General features: G+C 36.3%; 1 protein-coding gene across 1 annotated transcript in view; it reads left to right on the top strand.

The window, feature by feature from the left end:
- Positions 1-10,530, top strand: part of LOC116844753 (ras-related protein Rab-37-like) — a 556,153-nt gene that overhangs the window by 179,193 nt on the left and 366,430 nt on the right. The window lies entirely within an intron of this gene.

Raw genomic sequence — 10,530 nt, 5'->3', positions numbered from 1 at the left:
AATTTTGTAACTACTACAAAATCGCTTATTTTGCTCAACTATTCAATAAGTTTTATTTACCAAATATATTCTGGAAGCAAATAAATTTTACTTCTGTCAAATAAATAATTTATTTTACAGAACTAAATTAATTAATAAGTATTGCCATAGCTTTGGCCCGCTATATTTACGTCTACCATTTAGTAATAGTAACCAAATTTTGATAATATTTATTAAATTCTTCTCTCAGTGTATATCTTGTAATATCCTGATGACATGAATTGAATAAAGAAGACTTTTATAAGATGCACAAGCTACGATTGTATCGTCGGAGTTTGTCAGTATCATCAATTTCTACTTGTTCGTGAAGTCAAGTAACATCCGAGGCTCAATAAAAGGATGAATGACCGTTCATGGGACGGTGGGATACTTGAATGTTTAATCTTAGTAATAAAACGTCAGAATTTATATTTATTATATTATTAAACAATGGGACCGGATTGTTGCATATTTCACACAAAATAATCTTTTTCTCTATGTGATGAATAATCTGAAGAACATTTAACGAGAATCTGTTTGAGATCTGCTGATAAATCCTCAATGACGTCCTAATTATTCACGCTGTGTCACATGACTTACTAGGACTCGATAACATTACTTTGTACAAACCTGACAACCGATCGGAATCAATTTTATCAGGACCATGGGACAGAATTGTAGTCAAATTCCTCTTCGATAATCGCGCGATTGCGCTGTAAATACGTATAAATACTTTCTTAGAGTGAATCAGTGAAACATCATTGAAAGCAGTGAATATACACTGATTTGCAGTTATAAGTATAGCACTAAAATTACTCAGTGCTATAATTATAATTGATATCAGTGACTATTCACTGATTCACTTTAAGGGGACTTTAAGGGGAGGGTCAGATTGTCTGAAAATTGTGCTTGTTTTTCCGCAATTTTTTACGACAAACTGAATGAAAGTGACCACTATAATAGAAATTGAGTAAAAGTTAACAAAATTGCAAATATCTTAATGGAATATTATTAAAAATTTTCAGTTCTTTATATAATAAAAAATTAATATTTCAAAATTAAATATTTTCACGAGTTTGACAGTGATTCACACGATAACAAGCTTACGGAAATTTTCTATCTAAAGTTCAGCTTAATTGAACCACCGAGAGTCAAGATGTTTCTGCAAAATAACGACCTTGAAGAGAGAAACGAAATATATTTTAACTGCATGTACCATATACTTATATTGAGTATTTAATCATCAAAATTATATTTTCCGTCTCTTTATATGTTGTATAAATACACGTCAAAATAACACTTTCGCATATTCACCCAGTTTGTCAAAAGTTATGAAAGAACAAGCACGATTTTCAGGCGATCTGACTCTCCAGTCTCCTTAAGAGAGTAAGAAAAGCCCGAGCAGCTCTCGCGAGTGTAGGCAATGACACTTGCACCGGCCTTTATTCCGTCCACGCGTTACATATGCGCGCGATTTATCGGCTCAAATATTTGCCAACGCGAGGCCACTATAAATCGCCGAAGATAACACTCTGTATACCGCGACCGCAGGATTCGCCTGAAATATTGTAGCGAGGTGTCTTTATCTGAGGTGTATTTAAAGCCGCGGCGTATCACATTGTCATGGCCCGTGCGCGAGTCTGTGTGCGAGTTAGCGGCGTTTCGAGTACGTTTAGCATGATAACGGCAAGCGCGACTCTGTGGAATTTTCGGCTCCACCAGCCAGGAAACGCGGCGCCGCCTGTCCGTCCGCCCGCGCCCGCCCGATTCTCATTCTTTATCCACTCGATATATAAGGCGTCTATATCCACGGAGGATTCCGCGAGGAAGAGCCCCGGGACTTCAAAAGAAGGCATACATTATCCCCTGGCGGTCGGCCAAGGAAATCGGTCTATGCCTGGCGCGAGCTGACGCTCCGGTACGCGACCACGCTCTTCTCGTAATATTGCGGGCGCAATCTTCACCCGCGCGACGCGCCATGACAGTGTAACGGGAGATTTTCGCAAATTAATGCGCGGAACTCGCCCTCGCCGTGCTAACTAATGCCGCGCTCGTAAATAACGAGAAACGGTTGTTTATGGCTCTTAATTCGGATTAGAGGATGTATTTATTTCCGCGTGGACGTGTTAATCCTCCGGCCGTTCGCCAACTTACCCGCCGCTTTAACGTCCGCGTTCGCCGCCGGAAATCACTTCGAATCAATTCCTTTGAGTCTCGTTACATCAGGCGCGTTACAATCGATTTTGTGTTTGCGTCTTTTTGAGGCAAACTCGAGTATTACGATCATACCAGGAAAATTGACCATAGACTGTAATCTCTCTAATAATTGCAAAACATTGCGTTTGTGTAATCAGTCACAAAGATAGTCGATATTTATCGTAGTGTATGTGCGTACATTTTTCGAAAAATAGCAAGATTATGAATATTATACTATATATTTATTTTCGACTACCTGTAAAATTTCTTATGTGTCCACTGAAACTTGCTGTAACGTCGAATAAATTACAGTTAAGCTATCGCAATCAATGTTAGATACATAAAGAAGATATGTAAATTGTAATATAACATTCAGTTTTTTTTTCGTTTTCACTAGTTGATTATAAATACTATGGCCATCTTTTTCACTCACATTTTGGTTAAGATGTCCATTATCATTCTGTGAACATTTATAAAACGGAAGTCGTTACGTTTCAAAAATTACTGTCAACATTAAATCGCGCATCGCGACTGCCACCGAAGTCGCACGATTTACAATTTACATTTCTGATGCTACAACCGCATGTGTGTTTGTGATGAATGAGTAAAACGATGAGATGTGGAAATAAAAATTGCTACACGGCAAAGTAACTCCAAAATGATCTCTCGCGGCAACACAAATATAGAGTAAACTCGGATCAAATGGCCAAGTAATTAAATCTTATGTGCAATATGTATTGATCAAAAGATTGCATTTAGAATTTAAGTTTTGTGGTAGAAGTTTCTATTTTATATGCGAATTATATTTTTCATAAATAATATGTATTTAAATATACTATACTAAAATAAATTTGTCAAATTATGTTTTTTTCATTATTTTATTAAATAATATAAAATAATAGGTACATCTTGAACATAAAATATGTATGGGCCATCTTATCTGAAAAATTCAGGTAGGATGGCCAATGCTCATGTTTCGATATTTTTGCAATAAATAATTTCAATGAAGTATTTTCTCTTTAACTCTGATAGTATTACGTACTGCAGGCTTCAATGAAGTAGTGTGCCAAGCGCTAAGAAATAACAATAAGAAATGTATTTTTATTTGCATTTTAAAAGGTATGGCCATTTGATCCGAGTTTACTCTATATTTGTTTCGCCGCGAGAGACCATTTTGGAGTTACTTCGCCGTAATTTTTATTTCTGCGTCTCGTCGTTTTACTCATTCATCACGAACACACATGCGGTTGTAGCATCAGAAATGTAAATTGTAAATCGTGCGACTTCGGTGGCGGTCGCGATGCGCGATAAAATATGCATTTGTCACTTCGTAACATCGATGATCTGAGAGACAAGCTATCAAACGACATGGAAATCGAAGGGGATTTAAGCGGATCCTAGCATACCATATATATATTCTACGCGGATCGTGTTTCCACTCATGTCTCGCGAGTTGCTTTCATTAATTTTAATGGCGAATCCGGCTTCCCTCTTTCTTCGTCGATAATCCCATAGGTACTTTCCTGCTAAGTGTGTCTATGTGTGTGTGTGCGCGCGCGCTTTTGCGGACGCCGTTCTACACTGTTAAATCCGTAGTGTCAAATTATACTCAATTTGAGTTATTTTTAACCATTCCTATAAGTCGCCACTGCTCCTACTAAATATGTCGTTAATTTAACTAATGTAATGGAGTTAAATAATTTAACTTAAGAAATGTATTAAATTTGACTAAAATTTAGTTTATTTTTTATTATGTGCACGTTAATGTAACCTTTGTTTTAGTGAAAAATGACTTAATATTGTTTTAAATGGGTTGATTAGATGTGGTTGTTTTTTTAAACACATGTTTTGTGTTAAAATAGTAAATTTTGACACACATGATAGTTAAAAATAACTAAATATTATTTAACTCAAGGAATTGGTTGAAATTTAACCCTCCAATATTTAACAGTGTAGGCTTTTGTCATTAAAGCCCGTCGGAGTTCCCCGAGAAAACGTATTTGCATGATGACTGAAAAGTATGTTCGGCATTAGCGTGGAATTTGTACTTCACCGTTCACCGCGACTGTTGCCCTTCGTTTATATGAGCCGCGCTCAAATAGGCTCTGTAAAAACGATCACCGCGATAAGCAATTTCGCCTGCCGTGCATCAAGTTTCGTACGATTCATTCACAAAGCGACTGTCACTTCCGGACAATTAATTCACCCGATTTCATCGAGTTGATTTAGCCGTGTTGAGTATTTCAGTCTCGCAACGCAAGCGGTGAATCACCTTCAGCCACTATCATGAGTCTCATCTTTATTAACATTAACTCGCCGCGTACAATGTTGGCTCTGTGAAACCCGAACAAATGCTTGATTGTTCGTCAGCTTTCGTGAAGAATCCGGGAAAATTTCAAAATAGCGCAAATCTATTTGGTTTTATTGCGCTACTGTTTTCTAGCTGAGGTTCCTCCACTCTCTTAAAGTGAATCAGTGAATAGTCACTGATATCAGTTATAAGCATATATAGCACTGAGCACTTTCAGTGCGACACTTATAACTGCAAATCAGTGTATATTCATTGTTTTCAGTGATGTTTCACTGATTTATTTTAACAGAGTACATCTCTGAAAGAATATGTCCAAAAATGTTGATTTTCAACAAAGTTATGGTCCAAAGTTCCCCATGTCTGATAGACCTACTCTCTTAAAGTGAATCAGTGAAACATCATTAAAAGCAGTAAATATATACTGATTTGCAGCTATAAGTACAACACTGAAAGTGCTCAGTGCTATACTTATAACTGATATCAGTGACTATTCACTGATTCACTTTAAGAGAGTAGATTGTACCGTATATCTTAAAAAATATGATTATACTTGGAGGGTTAATAAACCCCATTACCTATTCTCAATGAATCAATTGTGCGTTAATTAAATGGGAAGGGCTAATGGGCTTCATCAATATTAATAAAAGTGGGACTCAAACAATTTGAAATGGAAGGTTGATTCACCGCGTACGTTGCGAGATTGAAAAGTATTCGGCGCGTGCGTCCTCACACTTTTAAACATTATTATCTTCCTATAGTTAAAACTATTCGCACCAAGCTATTCACATCCAGCTCTTATTAGCCATTTTTCTCTTCTTATGAAGAAGTTATTTCTTATCTAACGCTCGTCCACCGCAAATTACTTTATTCGTCGGATATCACAGTAATCTCCAGTGATCGATACTACAATATTCACTTTACCCTCTTTTATTAAATTATTTAAACAATGAGGCGAGATAAAAGCTATGAGCATTTCAAATTTTATCTCTTTGCCGCATCTTTAGTAATTCGATCATCGATTATGCTGGAATATAACCATTGGAGATTAGCGCGTTTTGTTAAGAACTTCCACACAAATTGTCGTAATCGTAGTCGTAAGTTGTAAACTTTAACTGAAGAACGAGTCGAAATATTGCTTTAAATTTGTATTCTAGAAGAAGATGAAACTAACGATAAATCTGAGACTCTATTTTGGACACATAGCGTTAGTATGCTTTTTAGTTTCGTTCTTTTTTTACGAGCATTACATATAATATTGTTTTAGAATTAGTTTTAGAAAGGCATGTTTAGCGTTTAGAATAGATTTTCTGAAGCAAAAGTACCTCGTCTGATTAAAATCTTAGTTACTCCAGTCTGAATCTTATACGATCATTTCCATCTTCTTCTAGATAGAACAGTCAAAACTAGATAAAATCTATTTTCTAGATAAAACAGTATTCTGATTAGTTCTTCAGTTGAAGTTTATGTCTTACACGGTTACGGTAATTTGCGTTCTTGTAGCTTTCGTACACAAATTGCCGTAACTGTAGACGTAAGACGTAAACTTCAGCTGAAGATCAGGTTTTTGTTACAGGTTTGTCTACTTCAGAAGAAAGTAAAACTGATGGTAAATCTGATGCAGAAGTAATTGGTCTGGTTGACATCCTAGTTACTCTCACTTCTACTCACACACATTTTTTTTCAAACAAAAAATTCCTAACGTAATATCATATTTGATATTTCAATTATTAAAGTTTATATGTTACGCTTACGGTTACGGCAATTAGTGTGCGAAAGTCCTGGCAATCATCGACGCGGCATGTCTTAAGCTCGTGTCACATTACGGATTGAAGATTGGAACTGGACCAATTGGAGCCAAGCAGACCAAGACCAAAGTGCGTTGATTCGTCGAAATCTAACCTTCAATCCGCAATCCTCAATTTCCAATCCGTACACTGTTAAATCCGTAGTGTCAAATTATACTCAATTTGAGTTAATTTTAACCATTCCTATAAGTCGCCACTGCTCCTACTAAATATGTCGTTAATTTAACTAATGTAATGGAGTTAAATAATTTAACTTAAGAAATGTATTAAATTTGACTAAAATTTAGTTTATTTTTTATTATGTGCACGTTAATGTAACCTTTGTTTTAGTGAAAAATGACTTAATATTGTTTTAAATGGGTTGATTAGATGTGGTTGTTTTTTTAAACACATGTTTTGTGTTAAAATAGTAAGTTTTGACACACATGATAGTTAAAAATAACTAAATATTATTTAACTCAAGGAATTGGTTTAAATTTGACCCTCCAATATTTAATAGTGTATGACACGGGCTTTAAGGCCAAATCACACTAGCGATTGGTGATTGATGATTGACGATTGAAGATTGGAACTTGACCAACTGGAACAAAGCAAGCCAAGGTTGAAGCTCGTTGATTCGTCAAAATCTAATCTTCAATCCGCAATCCTCAATTTCCAATCCGTACACTGTTAAATCCGTAGTGTCAAATTATACTCAATTTGAGTTATTTTTAACTATTCCTATAAGTCGCCACTGCTCCTACTAAATATGTCGTTAATTTAACTAATGTAATGGAGTTAAATAATTTAACTTAAGAAATGTATTAAATTTGACTAAAATTTAGTTTATTTTTTATTATGTGCACGTTAATGTAACCTTTGTTTTAGTGAAAAATGACTTAATATTGTTTTAAATGGGTTGATTAGATGTGGTTGTTTTTTTAAACACATGTTTTGTGTTAAAATAGTAAATTTTGACACACATGATAGTTAAAAATAACTAAATATTATTTAACTCAAGAAATTGGTTTAAATTTGACCCTCCAATATTTAATAGTGTATGACACGGGCTTTAAGGCCAAATCACACTAGCGATTGGCGATTGATGATTGACGATTGAAGATTGGAACTTGACCAACTGGAACAAAGCAAGCCAAGGTTGAAGCTCGTTGATTCGTCAAAATCTAATCTTCAATTGTCAATCGTCAATTGCTAGTGCGATTTGGCTTTTAGAGATGCGGCGCACAAGAAGACGAGGAAATCTCATCCAATGAGACGCAGGATTAGCATCCTCCCGGTGCAATCCGGTAACATTCCGGAGCGAATCCCGTCTACGCCTATGGCAACGCTGTCTGTCTGTCCGTCCTTAGGAGGAAGTTTATATATCGGCGCGAGATAATCGCGGCCACGCGGACTTGATTAAAGACGGACGGACGGGCGCAGGGAAGGCAGGAGCGCGCGCGAGGATGTCCTTATTTCCACGGCAGGAAATCGTCCAGTCGACGAATGAGCTGGTAGAGCGAGAGGTTATCTTATCGGGGCCGACTACCGGCTCCAACTGCCGCGCCTACCGGCTCTTTTATTGCCCGACTTTCTCGACTCCTCGACTGACTACAATATGGTGACCGGTCGGTCGGTCGGTCGGTCTGTCGGTCGGACCAACGACTGGTCGGCCTCTCTTCGGCCAACGGTGGCGTTCGCGAGAGAGCGAGTCGGGCGTCTCTTCGCATCTACAGCGCTGCGAGTGTGAAAGAAATATCTCGCTAAATATTCGTACACGCAGTAAAAGAACTAGCTTCCAGAGCTAAAAAATAGCTGTGGCAGATAAGATGTGTCACTGAAATAGGGACAGCTAATGTCGATACTACCGAAGCTAAATTTATTCGCTGTTAAACTTAGGCGCTACAGCGAGAAATATTAGCTGCTAGAAATAAATGACTGTAACAAATGATTGTAGCTGTACGGCAGACTTCTTTAATATATGTATACGATAAGAAATTTAGGAATAACTGCCATTTCCTTAGCTACTTGAAATAATGTGCATTTTTAATGTCATCTAATATATTTGTATTTCATAGCGAATGCATCTTAGCTGTCATAGCCAATTCTTAACAGTGACAGCTAAACGATTAGCCTTTTGATTAAGTTTGAATCAGCTACCGCGGTTCAGCTGATATTACTAAATCATTTTTTTGCGTGTATGGTGGCAGATTTAGAGGTACATTAGGAGTCTCAAGCGACGAAACGTTTAATGGTTCCGTAGGAGACTAGAAATGTTGATTAGATACGCCTGATATTGTATAAGAGCCGTACTGGGTAAATTTAAGGCAATCATAAGTATATATTTGATAAAGGTATAATGAGAATTGAATAAGAAAGACTTTTGTAAGATTGTGACGGTTGGATTTATCATAAATTCGCGTTAGGATCCTAATGTATTAACTTTTCGATTAGATATTTTAAAGATACACCTATAAGATATTGAACAAAGACTAAACTGGGTAAATTTGAGGCAATCCTAAGTATAGTATGTTTGATAAGAATATGGTTTAATAAGGGAGAATTGAACAAGGGAGACTTTTGTAAAAGATTATGATGGTTGGGTTTATCATAGTTCCGTTATAGGATTCTAATGTAATTGTATATTATCTTATAATATTACATTGATCGGGTCTTTTTTGGAATTTTATTTATTCTCCTTATTACGGCTTATCTTATCAGAGAATTCAGCAAATACTATCTATAGCTGGACCTTATATGTAATAAATGTTAGAAAGGGATTTATGAAAATTATTTTCTTTTTTATACCGAAGCCACTAAGTTGTAAAGGTGATTTATAAGTATAGGTTATAAATATATCGTCAGAGTTCTTTAACATCATCAATTCTTGCTCGATCATGAAGTCAAGCAACATTTGAAGCCATAGCCAGCAAAGCAATGAATTGAACGTTCACGGTACAGTAAATATTTGAAAGGAAAACTTGCGAGGAGGCATATGATAAAAATACGACGTGTGAATAATAAAATATCATTATTAAACAAAATAATCATTTTTTATTTCTCACACAAAATAATCTTTATACCCTTCATACAAAGGTCTAACAAACATTTGATGAGAATCTGACGAGAATTTCATGATGAATCCTTAATTCAGGTCCTGATGCTGAGTTACGTGATTTATTAAGCCTTGATGATACACCTTATATCAAGTATGAGGTCAGCTCAATCATATGATATGTTATATGACTGTTAGATGTTATATAACACACACACATATATATATATATATATATATATATATATATATATACACATATATATAACATATAACAGTTATATAACATATTATATAATTGAGCTAATAATTTAATATTGATGTTATGTTACTGATTGCACTGTAAAAAACCTTGCTTACATAGTACGTAAACAAATGTTCCAAAAAGTCCACTCTAAATTTTGTATCGAAAATAACTCATTCATATGTTCATTCGTGTGTTATTTACATTATGTATAGGCTAGTACGTAATATAAAGGACACACGAATGAACATATAAATAAGTTATTTCGGATACAAAATTTAGAGTGGACTTTTTGGAACATTTTTTTACGTACTGTGTACGCAAGATTTTTACAGCGTGGTGTTTACTGGATGATAAACCTGATAAAACTAAACTTGGAGTTAGTCTTACTAGGACCATGGGGTACATTTTTAATCGAGTGTGAAACGCCGAAATGTCGCCGTGTGACGAAAGCCATAAGGCTGCGCGATAAAATCGATAACAGTAATTTGAATGATAACACGAAACGTACGTTCCGCTGAGTGTTACAACGCCGTAATTGTATCGTTAGCGTAGATTAGTTTACTCGCAGGTGCTAGATGATCCGCGGCTATTATTATCTATCCCGTGTTTCGCGCGATGGATGACCGACGCGGCATGCGTATAAGAAATGCATTTTTCCACCGTCGCATGCCGCGAAAGGTTAACGGCGTTCATTCGTAATTGATTCGACGTTCGTCGATCGCGAATCGACTTTCACTCGCGACTGCTTTTCAGCGATCGTGCGGGCTCGTCATTCGCCTCGCGATGAATTACAGGCACGAGGAAGAGGGAGAGAGAGAGAGAGAGAAAGAGACAAATAGACAGAGAGAGAGACAGATAGACAGAGACAGATAGACACAAAGAGAGACAGAGAGACAGAGAGAGAGAGAGAGAGAGAGGG

The sequence above is a fragment of the Odontomachus brunneus genome, unplaced genomic scaffold, assembly GCF_010583005.1.
Source record: "Odontomachus brunneus isolate Ranch 3 - 2012 unplaced genomic scaffold, Obru_v1 Obru_scaffold_046, whole genome shotgun sequence".
NCBI classification, from domain to species: Eukaryota; Metazoa; Arthropoda; class Insecta; order Hymenoptera; family Formicidae; genus Odontomachus; species Odontomachus brunneus.
The sequence above is the reverse complement of the archived record's forward strand: the minus strand, read 5'-3'. Positions and strand labels throughout refer to the sequence as shown.